Below are 15,993 nucleotides of genomic sequence, written 5' to 3'. Positions count from 1 at the left end.
TGTTTGGTCAGGCTCTGACTGCACCTCTGGGTCTAGTTAGAGGCAGCATAATTGAAAGGAATGTGGTGATATTGGGCCCAGTCCAGAGAATGGAACAAAAACACAATCAGAAGGCTGGAGAGAGATGATCTATGGGGAGAAGCTGAAATATGTGTGCGTGCTTAGTCACTCAGTCGTGTCTGATTCTTTGCAACCCCATAGACTGTAGCCCACCAGGCTCCTCTGTCCATGGGATTCTCCAGGAAAGAAAACCGGAATGGGTTACCATTTTCTTCTCCAAGGGATCTACTCGACCCTGGGATCGCACCCATCTCCTGTGTCTTCTGCATTGGCAGGCAGGTTCTTTACCACTGAGCCACTTGAGAAGTCCCAAAAGCCCAAATATTCACAACAAAACCACCTTCTGTGTTTTCTTGGTGATGTTTCCAAATAGGAGGAAACTGTGACATGGGAGAAAATAAAATAACTCTGACATTTCTTCTCATAATGTAACAAGACCATAGTAATAAAGAAACCTGTAAACGCTGATTGGTCCATGGTTTTTCCACTTGCCAGGAGGCCAGCAGAAATTTCCTCAAGGGTAGATTACTACCCTTCCCTTCTCAGTCACCTTGGTCACCTGATGGGAAGGTGAGGTTAAGATGCTCGGTAAAAATACATCCCACAGCCCTACATCAAAGCCCTGCTTATAGGAATGTGGCAGAGAAGATAAGCATCTGAGCCTTGACACTACAGACCTGAGAAGGGGTTAAGACCATCTGGCCCAACACTGTCTATGAGGAATGGAAAGTGTGCAGAACGTTCTATCCAGTATTGTAATCTCTAGCCACATGTGGACACCTGAGACGTCATTAATCAACTAAGCTCCTGAGCACTCAAAACGTCACTAGTCCAAATAGAGGTGTGTCATAAATGTAGAACACACACCAAAATTCAAAGGCTAAAAAAGAAAATCACAAAAAAAATTTATGTTGATTACATATTGAAATGCTGATATTTTGGATATATTAGGTTAAACATATAATTGACACTAATTTCAGTTATGTCTTTTTACTTTATTAAATGTGGCTAGCTAGAGGACTTCCCTGGAGGTCCAGTGGTTGAGATTCTGTGCTTTCAGTGTAGGGAACATGGGTTCAATCCTTGGTCAGGGAACTAAGATCCCACATGCCATGCAACACAGCCAAAAGATAAAAGTAAATAAAATAACAATAAAATGTGGCTAACTAGAAAATTAAAAATTACTATGTGGCTTACATTGTATTTCTGTTGGATAGCATTGCTATGGGGGCTAATATTAGCAGCTAGTACACATTTAGCACCTTCTATATACCAGGCACTCTTCTAAGTGATATACGAATTAACTACCATGGTCAAGTACTTAATTATCCAATCTGGGACATTTCTGAGAGTGAAGTGGGGCAGGCAGATGCTAAACCAGCCACAACACCCGATAAAGAGGCATAAACTGAAACTGTCCTGAGAAAACTGAGATGTCAAGTCCCCTTAATGTTAGGTCAATGTAATCCTTACATCAAACCTATGCAGTTGTTATTTAGTCGCTCAGTTGTGTCTGACTCTTTTGTGATCCCGTAGACTGTAGTCTGCCACGTTCTTCTGTCCGTGGGATTTCCCAAGCAAAAATATGGGAGTGAATTGCCATTTCTTTCTCCAACACCAAACATATAAGTACTGTTATAATCCCTTTTGGGCACACGAGGGAACTGGGGCACAGAGAGATTAAGTAACTTGCCCAAGGTCACACAGCTGGAAAGTGGCAGGGTTGTGATTCAAACGAGGGTGGTCTGGCTCTTGACCCTTCACTCAACGGCTGTGCACCACTGTCTGCTCAGGAGTTAATATGGATGGAGGTTCTAATCGATGCCATTTATCTTAATTCTCACAGCAACTTGGACAGAGCATGATTCTGTTTTTACAATGCAGAAACTGAGTTTTAAATAGTTCCAGCAACTTGTCCAAATCCTAGAACTGGAAAGAAGGAGCCAAGAATCAAGGTTTGGGATGACCAACTCCAGAGAGTTCCTCTTAACTACCACTTTGTTTTGCTTTCAGGCCCCCTCTGTTTATAAACACCTCTCATATTGACTTTACTACTTCTCTCCATTCTAGCAGAGGACTGGATAAGAGTAGATGAGAACGCAGGTGTCATCACCTTGGGACAGGCAACTAATACCAAAAGCTCCATCTTGTTGGCCTCTCATTTCTTGGAAGGAGCATTGTAAGATAATCCAAACAGCCATCCATGGGCCAAGTTGGTTGTTCTGCTGTGCATGTCAGGAATTCCAGAAAATATTTGCCATTGAGGCTGTGGAGGTAGCATTGTGAGGAGCTCACAAACATCAAGAAGACAGCTGATTATCTAAAGGCTAAGAGCAAGGGCTTTTACAAAACTCCACAGTCAGAAGCAATAACAGGGCACGTCATTGTATGAATGTGGCAGGGGCAGCTTTACTGGCTTCCTCTGCAGTGGGTCACAATCTTAGCAGCTCCTTAGAATCACCTGACTTTAAAAATCCCCATTGCCTTGGTCCCACACCCTAGAAGACTGGTTTAAATGGTCTGGTGTGGGGCCTGGGCATTGGTATTTTGCATTTCCCCCCTAGATTGTCATAAAGTGGTACCGTGGCAGTCTTGGCTGTCCCGACTGTCCCAGCCATGCCTGGAGCATCTAGTTCTTGATTTAGCATTGTAAGCAAAGTGAGTTTAAGTGAAGAGGGTGGGTTAGTTGTTAACGGGCCTTAAAAAAGCTGATGCTTCAGAATGATCTCTTCCTAGAGTGATTCTAAAACAAGCCACTATTTTTATTGGCCTGGTCCATTTGTTTTCTGTTATGGCACTAAACTGAGCTCCAGATTTTTGTCTTCTTCAGTAAGATCAACTTCTGCTTATAAGGTATTTTAATTTGTGTTTCTTCCTTAACTAAACAGTGCACACATAATACATCTGTGTCCTACTTTGGCTGATGAGTTATTTTGCATCTGTTATGGCTTCTTGTTTATGTTTTTCTAAGGTTTGGTAGCCATTTGGCTTCTGTTATTCATTTTCACATTCCCAGTTTTGTGGCTTTCTTTAACATCCTTAGAAGACACGAAGTAGTTTGCTTCTTGTTCTCAAAATTGCTCTTTCGACTTTGCGAGAGAACACATTTTTAAGAGGCATTCTATGGCAGACAGTTCATACTTAAGACATACAACTACACTACTGTGAAAATATTTAACAAAATTCCACACACCCTTTGTTTGCTTTGCCTTTAATACAAATTCCTCAATGATCCAAACATGCACTGTAATCAGGTTTCTCTCATTCGAGGTGGAGGTTCTTCTAAGGTCAAGTTATCACTCTTCCTTTGCCTTCTTTAAGAAGAGTCCTGTAATTTCTTGTTCTAGACTTCCTGTTTGCGTTTCAGAACAGAATGAAGGCTGTGAAGATGTTTCTGACTGTCCCATGCCATGCCAGAAGACAGAGGCACCACCACAGGGGAGCCAGAAAGATCGCTGTGGACCGGATTCCTTCCCCAGAGCTGAGGTGGGACGGGGAAGGTGCACAGAAACTAGCAGAAGCAAGCAAAGAGGCCATGGTGACCGCCTGCCATGCATTCCTAGAACCCTCAGGACTCAAATGCCAAGATGACAAATTGGCTTTACAATAATAGAGCAAAAAGAGGGAGGTGGCAGGGTTCTGGGGTTGAGGATATGGAGGTCACCACTGACCAGGTAGGAGTTTGTCCTTTTGAATATGTAACAGGGAAGGGAGTTTTGGAGGCCATTTGGGAACATCAGAAGACTAGGTTGGCACTGAGTTAGTTTGGGAAATTAGTCACTGAAAAACCCATGTCTTTGGGGCAAAGAGAGGAAGGGGGAGGTCTGAGTGGGTTTCATATTTTCTTTGTGGACTTCTACAGGATTTTTTTTTTTCCTGCAGGATATTTTATTTATTTACTTATTTATTTTGGTTTTTTTTTCATTTATTTTTATTAGTTGGAGGCTAATTACTTTACATATTGTAGTGGTTTTTGTCATACATTGACATAAATCAGCCATGGATTTACATGTATTCCCCATCCCGATCCCCCCTCCTACCTCCCTCTCTACCCGATCCCTCTGGGTCTTCCCAGTGCACTAGGCCCGAGCACTTGTCTCATGCCTGCAGGATATTTTAAAAGGTTGTATTTAAACTGAGTGCCTTAAGAGGACTCCTGATTCCCATCCAGCATAACATGTTCATATGAAGAAACATAGATGATGAGAACATTCTCTGTGTGCCCTCGCCGCATCCCAGTTCACCTCCCTGATCACATTGCTTCTGCTCCAAGTCTTCAAGTTCTTACTTGCATGTTCATTTCAGAGGGATAGAAAACAATTCAAGGTCAGAGAGGCACTGGCAAAAATTTTAGAGTGAGGCCGGATCTGCAGAAGACTGGTGAGAACAGAGAAGCTGAATCCCAGCAGGAGTCCTCGCAGTGTGGCCCAGAGAGGGGACTTCTCAGCCCAAAGCTGCTTGTCAGCTTCTAGGCAGCAATCATGATTGACTGCTTCTTTTTTCTTTGTTTTCTTACATGGAGTAAAGATGAGAAATGAGAGAGTTTTTAAAAGGAAGAGATACTGTTAGGTTGCAGGTTGAGCCCTAGCTTCTCCAGTTACTAGTGCAATGAGCAGAGGGAGTTTGGATTCAGTAACGTACACACCTACAGTATCAATTCTGTGTTTCAGGCAGGCAGAAGGGGATGAGTGGATAGCCAGTGTGGTCTGCCCCTCTCAGGAAGATTTTCTGAAAGCCCCATCCAACATAATTTTATTGATCAACATTGTATCACATGGCTGCCTTTCTCTGAAAGGGAAGGGAACACAATTTTTTTTTTTTTAACTGGGTACATTGTACACCAAATAAAATTGGTATTCTGCTAATACGGAAATGCAATGCGAAGAATGGTTATTGGGTTTATCTGTTGCTGTAAAACAAGCAACTTCAAAACTTAGTGGCTTCAAACAACACCAATAGAGTCTGTTATTCCTCATGATTCTGTAGGTTGACTAGGTGGTTCTGGAATGGCCAGACGACCTGAAATGTCTCTCTCTGAGAGCTGTGGTTAGTGTTGGTCCTTGGTTGGAGGTCAGCTGGGGATTGTTGGCTGAGATGTTGGTTCTCCTTCTTGTGGTTTCTTGGGCTTCCTCAAGGACTGGTGGCTGGGTTCCAGGAAGGAATGTTCCGAGGGGATGCACCTCAGTCTATAAGTGCTCACCAAATTCCGCTCACATCATGCTTGCCACAGGTCCCATTGGCCAAAGCTAAAGGTGTTGATCTCGGGTGGCCCCAGCCTACAATGGCTTGCAGTGGAGCTTCAGTTCCCAGCCAGAGACTGGGCTGGGTAGCAGTGGTGAAAGCAACAGATCCTAGCCACTGGACAAGTAGTCCGTGATAAGGGCCCTGGCCCTTCGGCTTACAGAAAAGAATGCACACAAAGATGGAAAGTAGTCATACAAGTATTTATTAAGAGGAAGAACTACAGTATGTGTGTATAGATACATGGGCAGACTCAGAGGGAGAATCCCTGAGTTGTGACCTCAAGGCAGTTTGAATTACTTTTATGGGATATTTCTTCTGGATTTCCTTTAGCCAATCATTATGATTTGCCTGGTTCACAGTCATATTGGGTGTATCTCAGGATCCTTCTATGTGTGTGCATGCATCTCAGCTAAGATGGATCCTACCAAAAATGCATCTTGGCAGCCTAGCATTAGTTAGCATCACTCCCCTTTGACCTCCAAAAAGCTTCTCTGTGCATGTATGGTTGGGGAGGTGTCCTGACTTCAGGAAGGAAAAATGCGTAGTCTGAGCAGGGCCTGGCCTCCTCCCATAATGGTCCTGCTATTCTTATCTTGAAGTTTTGGTCAGTGGAGAATGAATCTCCAATTGCTTTACCCTGCAGGGAACCCATCTGCCTCCTGCCTCAGTGTTGCCAATGAATTTGAGGTTCTTCCTTCATCGTGAGGAGAAGGCAATGGCACCCCACTCCAGTACTCTTGCCTGGAAAATCCCATGGATGGAGGAGCCTGGTAGGCTGCACTCCATGGGGTCGTGAAGAGTCGGATATGACTGAGCAACTTCACTTTCACTTTTCACTGTCCTTCATTGGAGAAGGAAATGGCAACCCACTCCAGTGTTCTTGCCTGGAGAATCCCAGGGACGGCGGAACCTGATGGGCTGCCATCTATGGGGTCGCACAGAGTCGGATACAACTGAAGTGACTTAGCAGCAGCAGCAGCTTCATCGTGAAAGATTTCACAAAGTGATAGGTAAGAACTGGATTTACTTAGAGAGAAACACACTTTACAGAGTGTGGGCCATCTCAGAAGTCAAGAGGCCTTGGGAGAAACACAGGCCCTGGAGGGTGGGCCATCCACGGAGGGTGGGCAAGAGAGAGAGAACCTTGAAATAAGGCATAGTTAGTTTTTGTGGGCTGGGTAATTTCATCAGCTAATGAGTGGGAAGATTATTCCAATTATTTTGGGGACAGGGCAGGGATTTCCAGGAATTGGGCCACCACCCACTTTTTGGCCTTTTATGGTTGGCCTCAGAACTATCATGGTGCTAGTGGGTGTGCCATTTATCATGCTGGTGTATTACAGTGAGCATATAATGAGTCTCAAGGTCCACTGGAAGTTGAATCTTCTGCCATCTTGGACCTAATTTGTTCCAACTCGTCTTTGTCATGTCCTATGGCTACATTCATTCTTTTAAAAGTTGTGCCCTGCCACCCTGCCACCCTATTTCAATGGCACAGCCAAGTCCAAAGTCAAAGCAGAAAGCAATTACAGAAAGTCGTAAGAGCCAGGAATCATGGCTCATTGGGGACTAACAAAGTACCTGTCCACCATTGGTAGGTATTTAGCTACCAAGCCATCTTTTTTGATCACATGTTTAAATTCATCAATGATTATTTTGCAGCAAATGTAGAGCAATAATTGGCAAGCATTAACTCTGAAAATCCTCCCAACAAACTTTGGGCTATGTGTTCTTATTATTTCCACTTAGAGATGAGGAAATAGATCAGGGAAGCTTATGAAAGTTGTTCAAGTTCACATAGTAAGAAATCACCAGGGCTAGAACTTGAGCCCAACCTGAATATTGAGCTTGGACAGGGATTTGTGAGTACATTCTGGTTGCAGGAAGGTGGGAAGAGATCAAATGATAGGGATCTAACAAAGTGGCCATTTAAAAGAGATTTTTGCCATGTTTTTAATACCGTTCTCTTTTGTCCCCTCCTGTAGCAGGTACAGAGAGAAAAGTGAGCTGTCTCTGCCCATCAGAGTCAAGGCTGAAGGACTGTATTGAGAAGATGCTCACTGGCTTCCTGGGCAGGTGACCTAATGCATGTTGGACCCCTCTCCCCAAAGTGCACACAGCAGAAGGCAGAGATGAAAGCACACATGAGCCAGTTAAAGCTGAAATTGCTATTGTTACCCTGGGAAAACTTGAGGAAAAAGTCTGAACATCTAGGGACCTTGATTAAGGAATCAAGGAGGTTTCTGAAAGGGGGGAAAAAAAGAAATTTGCTGAACTTATACCTGCACAAGTGTGTCAGAAGTGAATCACCCTGACATGCTAGAAACACTGTCTACTGATGAAAAGCACAGTGAAGATGCAATGCTTTTTCTGTTTAAAAGTAATCTTCTCCAGTGTGGTCTCCACACTGGTCTGTCCACAGAAATACTGACTCAGGCTCTTCATTGGGTGAATCAGAAACTCTGCATATTTAAGGAGCATTCCACGGGACTCATACACAAAACACTGGCAAATGATTTGTTTTACTTTATTTATGATTGACTGATTTTAACATGTTCTTTCAGTATGATGGTTTTTAAAATGGCTTCTCAAACTTTAATGTGCATCTGAGTTGCCTGAGATCTCTTTAAAAACAGGTTCTGATTCAGTAGGTCTGAAGAAGGGCTTGAGATTCCTCATTTTTAATAAGGTCTCAACCGTCACAATGGTCCGAAGAATCATACCCCATACCTTGTAGCCAAGTTTTAAAACCTTGGAGGGAAAAACAAACAAAAAATCCTTTGAAAGTCAAAGTGTTAGTCCATCGGTCATGCCCAACTCTTTGCGACCCCATGGACTGTAGCTCGCCAGGCTCCTCTGTCTGTGGAATTCTCCAGGCAAGAATACTGAAGTAGGTTGCCATTTCTGAAAATAGGGAGACAGACAAACACAAGGGGATTCAAGGTGTGGGTATGCACTAAACATCCGTGGGAAAGACAGAAGTCACTGACCTTTCCAAAGGAACAGGTCACTGGTAAAATACACAGACCTGGTATGTACACCTGAAACTAATACCACATTATAAATAAGCTATACTTCAATATAAAATAAAATTTTTAAAACAAAATTTAAAAAAGAAGGAGCTTAGAGATATCCAGAACAGACTCCCTTGGTCAAGGTGAGACAGATGGGCAGGTGCAACAAGGAACAGTGATGAAGGTGTTTTTCTAGTGAATCTGGACTGAGGAGCTGACACGACCTTTAAAGAACTTGAAGAAACTCAAAAAAGTCAGATAGTGGGACTTCCCTGGTGGTTGGTCCACTGGTTAAGACTCCATGCTGCCAATGCAGGAGGCACAGTGTTAGCGAACTAAAATCTCACATGTTGTATGGCATGGCCAAAAGATTTTTTAAAAAACTCAGTGCAAAGTCAATAGAACTAAATGAACACAAACGTTTAGATAGGCTGAACTTCTAAGGTGCAAAAATACACAATTTGTATTTAAGAGTTTGTTTTCTTCCCAATCCTTGCTTTTTGTGTGGTTTTGTCCTGTTTATAAGCAGAAGGAACATACTGGTAGAATACACTATGTGCTAAGTGCTACCAAGTCCAAGCTCACTCTGCTCGCTGCATGAGAGGCCAGTAAATCCAAGGGACAAGGTGTTGAGGCAAGGAATATGATTTTATTCAGAAAACAAACTGACCAAGAAGATGGCAGACTAATCTCTCAAAGTAATCATTTTGTTGGGTTCTGGATACCAGTTTCTTTTACAGAGTCAGAGAGAGAAACAATGAGGGACTAAAGTCAAAAGGCAGAATGGAGAGGGAGGGGCAGTGAGGAAGTAGAGTATAAAGGGTCTTCAGTTCAGTTCAGTTCAGTCGCTCAGTCATGTCCTTTGCAATCCCATGGGCTTCAGCTCACCAGGCTTCCCTGTCCATCAGCAACTCCTGAAGCTTGCTCAGACTCATGTCCATCGAGTCGGTGATGCCATCCAACCATATCATCCTCTGTCTTCCCCTTCTCCTCTGGCCTCCAATCTTCCCCAGCATTCAGGGTCTCTTCCAGTGAGTCAGTTCTCTGGATTAAGTGGCCAAAATATTGAAGCTTCAACTTCAGCATCAGTCCTTCCAATGAATATTCAGGACTGATTTCCTTTAGGATGGACTGGTTTGATCTCCTTGCAGTCCAGGGGACTCAAGTCTTGCAAAATATCTCTGAGAAGTGTCAGCCTTTGGAAGGGATGTGTTAATCTCTTCTATTCACAGGTGGGCAAGGTCAGATTATCTCTATGAGCTGAACAAAGGCACTTTACCGTCAGGCAGAGGGACAGGGTCCTTTGAGACACGCCATTATGTATGATTGTAATAACAAAAGCAATAAAAAGCAAGTCAAAGAAACAGTTCCAACATGGAGTCAGAATTTCTTCTCTGCAACGTAAGTGCCTTCAAAAGTAGATTTTTAATCCTTGCAAATGAATCTGGATACCTTCAGTCAGTTCAGTTCAGTCACTCAGTCGTGTCTGACTCTTTGTGACCCCATGAATCGCAGCACGCCAGGCCTCCCTGTCCATCACCATCTCCTGGAGTTTACTCAAACTCATGCCCGTCGAGTCGGTGATGCCATCCAGCCATCTCATCCTCTGTCGTCCCCTTCTCCTCCTGCCCCCAATGTCAGGGTCTTTTCCAATGAGTCAACGCTTTGCATGAGGTAGCCAGAGTATTGGAGTTTCAGCTTCAGCATCAGTCCTTCCAATGAAGACCCAGGACTGATGTCCTTTAGGATGGACTGGTTGGATCTCCTTGCAGTCCAAGGGACGCTCAAGAGTCTTCTCCAACACCATAGTTCAAAAGCATCAATTTTTCGGCACTCAGCTTTCCTCACAGGATACCTTACTTAAGCAGATTCCACCCCCGCCCCCCACTCCCACCAGAGGAGGTATATCAGAGCACAGAGTATTCTCTTTCCAAAGGAGAGCCCGGTACCATACCTTAGTTACAGAGTGACTAGAACCACTCCTTAGAGTTAACAAAGTGTTTTTACACCTACTTGTCACATTTTTACGCCTCCCCCCATTATAAAAAAATAAGATATGTCCACGGATTATTGGAATTTCATAGATGTACAAAGGAAAGGAGGCACTCTGTCCCACTAGACTGAAGCAAGAACAAGTTACTTCAGGCATAACTGGAGGTAACTGTGTTCTTCAGAGCCGGGGAATAGACTTTGGTCTCCAGCAGTATGGCTGCCTGGAAATTCTGAAAAAAATTTCCCCACAAGCACATAGAAACACTGGGTAATAATCAGCAAACATTTGGTTAAAAGCAAAGTTAAATTTGTAAGAAAGTAAGATTCACAGGCTGTAAGAAAAAAAGTTGAAACCAGAGTGGGCAGCAAACCCTGAAGCATGGAGCTACTTGGGGGTTATCTGCCAATCCAGGGAGCTTGATTCTCTGAGGGGAGACTAAAGGCCTGTTAAGATGAACATTGAGATCCTAGAAAAGGTTACTGGGTCTCAGACATCTACGTTCTCAAGTAAAAAGTTGGATTAGGAAAAAAAATTCATGCTCTGGCAAAAAGGAAGCCAACAAGGAAATATCTCTATTTCAGCCTTGGTAAAAGGCATCAAAAATGAAAACAAAATAGCTCTTTACTGCAAATGTATAATCCCAAGCCTGACATTATAGATTTAGTATTTACTCTACTTACATGACCCAGGAAACTCCAGGGAGAAAAATTATTTTACAAGTGTATCTAGTTCATAACACCACAAGGAACCTAGTATTAGAAGAGATGCAACCTCAACCTAGAGTCTTGAGGATTCTTACCTTTAAGAGTAGCTTTATTTGTACTGAGTGTAAAAACGAGAGGCACAAGAGAAGATAAGCCACCATAAACTGGGCTCAGCAGAAACAATGGACAATAGAATTAGACAATAAGAACTTTGGGCTTGAAAGTGAAAGTGAAAGTCGCTCAGTTGTGTCTGACTCTTCGCAACCCCATGGACTATACAGTTCATGGAATTCTCCAGGCCAGAATACTAGAGTGGGTAGCCTTTCCCTTCTCTAGGGGATCTTCCCAACCCAGGGATTGAACACAGGTCTCTGAAGAAACAGAAGGAATTGTAACCATAAGAAATGAACAGAAGACCATCAAGAATAAATGTTCTTTTAAAAAGAGCCAAATAGAATGTTTAGAAATGTCAAATATAATACTTGAAATTTCAAATGTAATGGTTAGATTAAATGGCAGATACATCACAGCTAATGAGAGAATTATTAAACTAGAAGAGAGGGCAGAAGAACCATCTAAAAATGCTATACAGAGAGATTAAGACATGGAAACTATGTAATTGAGGCTGAGACATGGAGGAGAAAAGTAGATCTTCAAAATATATCTAATTGGAGTTACAAAAGGGGAGAATGGATGGAAGGAAGAATGGCAATATTCAAACCAATAATGAAAAAACATGAACTGATGAGAGATCTGAATTCTCAGTTTGAAGAAGTACATCAAATCTGAAGCAAAATAAAAAAAATTAATTCATTGCTACAAACATCAAAATGAAGCTTTAGAAAACTAAAAACAAAACAAAAAGAAAAAAAGTATAAAAAGAGCCAGAAAGAAAGAAGAAATTATTTTTTAAAAACCCCCAAAAAACAATAATTATATAATAGTCTTAACAACAAGAGGATTCAGAATCCAGAGGAACAATTCAAAGTGCTGAGAGAAAATAAGTGCCCCTGAAATTGTGTACCCTGCTAAACCATCATTTAGGACAGGGGGCAAATAAGACATTTTCAGAAGAATGTGAAAAGACAGCCTTATACTCTGGGAACTCCTGAACTTCTTTAGGAGAGTCTCCATGCCTGTCTCTATGTCATTCAAATTTCCATGGTCATAAAAAGTATGGATGGTACTGTACCTATATTTTATCACATTGGCAATATTGTTAAGGGTATTTAGGCTGATAGTTTCCTTAAGTTGGATGACACTGTGCTTATCTCAAGATTCTAGTTGTTCATTTTGTACACCTCGCTTTTTTGTTTTAATTTTGAGAATACATCTGAGTTACACACACACACACACACATAAACACACAGTGTTGGGAAGGTTCTGCCAGATGAGATTTTGTGAGGACAGGAAGTTCAGGGGAGTCATACTCAATATCCTTTATTGATTTGAACAGATTGAGGAGCTTGGGATATTTTTATATACCTGTGAAGAGTCCACATTATGGGCTGAACTGTATCCCCTCTAAATTCCTATGTTGCAGCCCTAACCTCCTAGTACCTCAAAATGTGACTGTTTTTGGAGGGAGAGACTTTAAAGGGGTGATTAAGTTGAAGTGAGGCCATTAGGCTGGGCTCTAATCCAGGTTGACTGGTCTCCCTATAAGAAGAGATGATAAGGACATACAGAAGCCCCAGGGATGTGCATGCTCCTGGGACAACCATGTGAAGGGGTAGGAGGATGGTGACTATCTCAATGCTGAGGAGAGAAGACTCAAATGATACCAATCCTGCCAACATCTTAAATTTGCACTTCCAGCCTCCAGGACAACAAGAAAATTAATTTCTGTTGTTTAAGTCACCCAATCCAGGTTGTTATGACAACCCTAGCAAACTAAGATAATCCACTTTTTCTTTTCAGTGCATGCTTTCCCTCCATGGGTAACGCTCATCAACAGTCTCTGCTTTTTGTCATTGGACATGAAGCTTTCCCTTTTCTGGGTCAAAACTCATCTTCTGGATAAGTGAGATAAAGCATACTCCCTTCTGACTCCTCTAGGGCACCCATGCGCGCTGCTCTGCACCAAGAGCTAGTTCAGTCTTCAGTCCAAGTGAGATCATTAGAGATCTTCCTCCTTTCTTTCCGTAGCATTCCTCCTTGTGCTCTTTTTCTCACCCAAGACTCTTGAAAAGCAAAAGATCGATCTTCCGCAAGTGTGCCCTGACCTCTGCTCCTTGCACCAGCCCTACCCCAGATGCTCAGTTTGTTGGCTTCGAGGGCTTGCATTGATTTCTAGAAATGAGGAGAAAAAGATGTTGAAAGCCCAGGCCAGACAGTTCCCCACCCCAGATATGGAGACTTTGGAAGACAAACATTTCTTGTGCTCTTCACCAGAGGCCTGCTGCTGTCCGTGAAGGAATGCAGAGCAGCTGGACCTGGGGAGAGCTTTTCCTTAGCCTTGAGAGTTATAGACCCATGTAAAGAAGCTCAAAAAGTTCTAAATTCCTGAGTATCGTTTTGATATTATTTGCTAGATTATTTTGGTCTCAGTGGAGTTTTAAATGTTAAAGTTAGTAACATATCTGATAGTATATTGCAGTCTATCTCAAATTCCATTTTTTTCTTTTTTTAAACAATGGAACTTGGAGCCTGTGGTCTCTCAGGGGTACCTTCGAGGGTGGAACTCAGGAAAAGGGGCCCCTCCTTCCGGCTTTCATCTCTGTGGATTCAATTCTACTTGGGATAAGCACCCGTGGCGCTGACCCTAATCTCCCACCTTTCCTTTTAACTCAGTACTTAGAGAATAATTATAGATAACTACAAAGTTCCCACAAATATGAATGCCCACTCTGGTGGGAGGATTACACATCCCCCCCCCGATGAATTAAGATGCGACCGTAAGTCCTCCTCTGGGTAACCAAATGTGAGAGGGAGTCTATGTGTCACTTCCAGGTAGAAGCTTCAACATCTAGTGCCTGATTCTGTGCGGTCTTCTTCCCCAGTCTGGGCAGTTGCAACAGTAGAGTGGAGACAGGTGTTCGTCAGCCTGCAGTTCCTGTGCGACAGCATTGTGAAGTGGGAGTGGGTTGCCATTTCCTTCTCCAAACATTGTGAAGATCCTCCACCAACCAACATGGGAAATGCCATGTGAGCAAGAGCTGCACTGGGCTATTTTAAGCTGCTGAGATTTTTGGGTTGTTAGTTACTGCAGCAACACCTAGCCCATCTATTTATCATACTACATTTTTTTTTTTTTAACAACCACAGTAAATATTTCTTTAATACACCATAGGTTTATAATACATTGAGTTTTACATTGCAGTTTCATTTCTCACCTAACAATAATAAGTATCATGCCTCTAAGACAAGATGTTCTATGGAGTCAAGTTCTGACTTTCGCCACTCTTGCCAATGGGGAATGTACTTCATTACATTGGGTGATGTAGGACTTCAATTTTTTTTTTTTAATAAAAAATATCAAGTTGCCTTAACACCTTTTCATCACATCTGTTGCAGGAATAACTCTGTCTATTCTGGAACCCATATATATTGTAATCGCAGTTCTAGAGTACAGTTTAATCTTTAGTGTAGCATATATTCAGCATTTCTATTTTTAGAACTTTTCTTAAACTTCTACTTTTTTTTTCCATTTATTTTTATTAGTTGGAGGCTAATTACATTATCTTTAGATCATTCAACTTTTTAAAAATTTAAGTACAAAGGCTTTTGATTTAAAATTGTATTCAAGAAAATGGTATGTATTAATGAAAGGAGACCAACAATAAATGAGGAAGAGGCACTAACTCCTTTGTATCCCACAGCTCATAAACTGGGTGCCTCATGGTTTCAGTTCTATTCCCCCGGGGTGAGTCTAGGTGAAGAGTCAGCAAATGTTTTCTGAAAGGACCAGACTGTGAGTATTTTCAGGTTGCAGATCATATAGTCTCCATTACAGCTACTTCTGCCATTGGAGCTCAAAGATGTCCATAGGTAATGAGTAAGCTAATGGGTGTGGCTGTGTTCCAATGAAACTTTACTTATAGGAACAGGAGGCTGACTCATCATTTGCTTACTCTGGTCTAGGGCCTAGAGACCAGCATGGGAGCTCTTGAATCTCCAAACCCCTGCCAACCACTCTTATTTTTTTCCTTTCAGCTTTGAGTTTTAATTGACATACAGTGTGTAGCTTAAAGTGAGGGAGTGATGTGTTGAGCTAATACACTTATATTACAAAATCATTATCCTCATAGCGTTATCTCATTCCTCCATCACAGCACATAATTACCATTTCTTTTCTGTGGTGAGAACACTTAAGATCTACTCTCTTAGCAAATATCAAGTGTATAATACACTGTTATTAACTATAATCACTGTGTGTGTGTGTATATATACATATATATGTATTATATATATATAAATTTGCTAAGATAGTAGATCTTATATAGATATATATATAGAATGCTGTAAATATATGGAATATATACAGTGCTGTAAATTAGATGCCCGGAACTTATTAATCTTATAACTTGTACCCTTTACCAACATCTCCCCATTTCCCTACCCCCAACCCCTGTTAACATCTACTCTACTCTCTGTTTAGATGAGTTTGGCTTTTTTAGAGTCTACGTATAAGTGATATTATACTATACTTGTCTTTTTCTTTCTGGCTTATCCCACTTAACATAATGCCCTTAAGTTTCATCCATATTGTAGCAAATGTCAGGGTTTCCTTCTTCCTTATGGCTAAATAATATTTCATTGTATATGTGTGTATATATGTATATAAAACACATCTTCTTTACCCATTCATCTGTTGAGAAACACTTAGGTAGTTTGTACATCTTGGCTATTATGTGAATACTGCTGCAGTGAACATAGGATGCAGGTATCTATTCCAGATGCTGTTTTCATTTCCTTTGGATATATACCCAGAAGTGGGATTACTGGATCATAAGGCTTAAAATGATAAGATCTATTT

Source organism: Odocoileus virginianus, chromosome 14 (genome assembly GCF_023699985.2).
Source record: "Odocoileus virginianus isolate 20LAN1187 ecotype Illinois chromosome 14, Ovbor_1.2, whole genome shotgun sequence".
Lineage (NCBI taxonomy): Eukaryota > Metazoa > Chordata > Mammalia > Artiodactyla > Cervidae > Odocoileus > Odocoileus virginianus.
Note: the sequence above shows the minus strand (reverse complement) of the source record.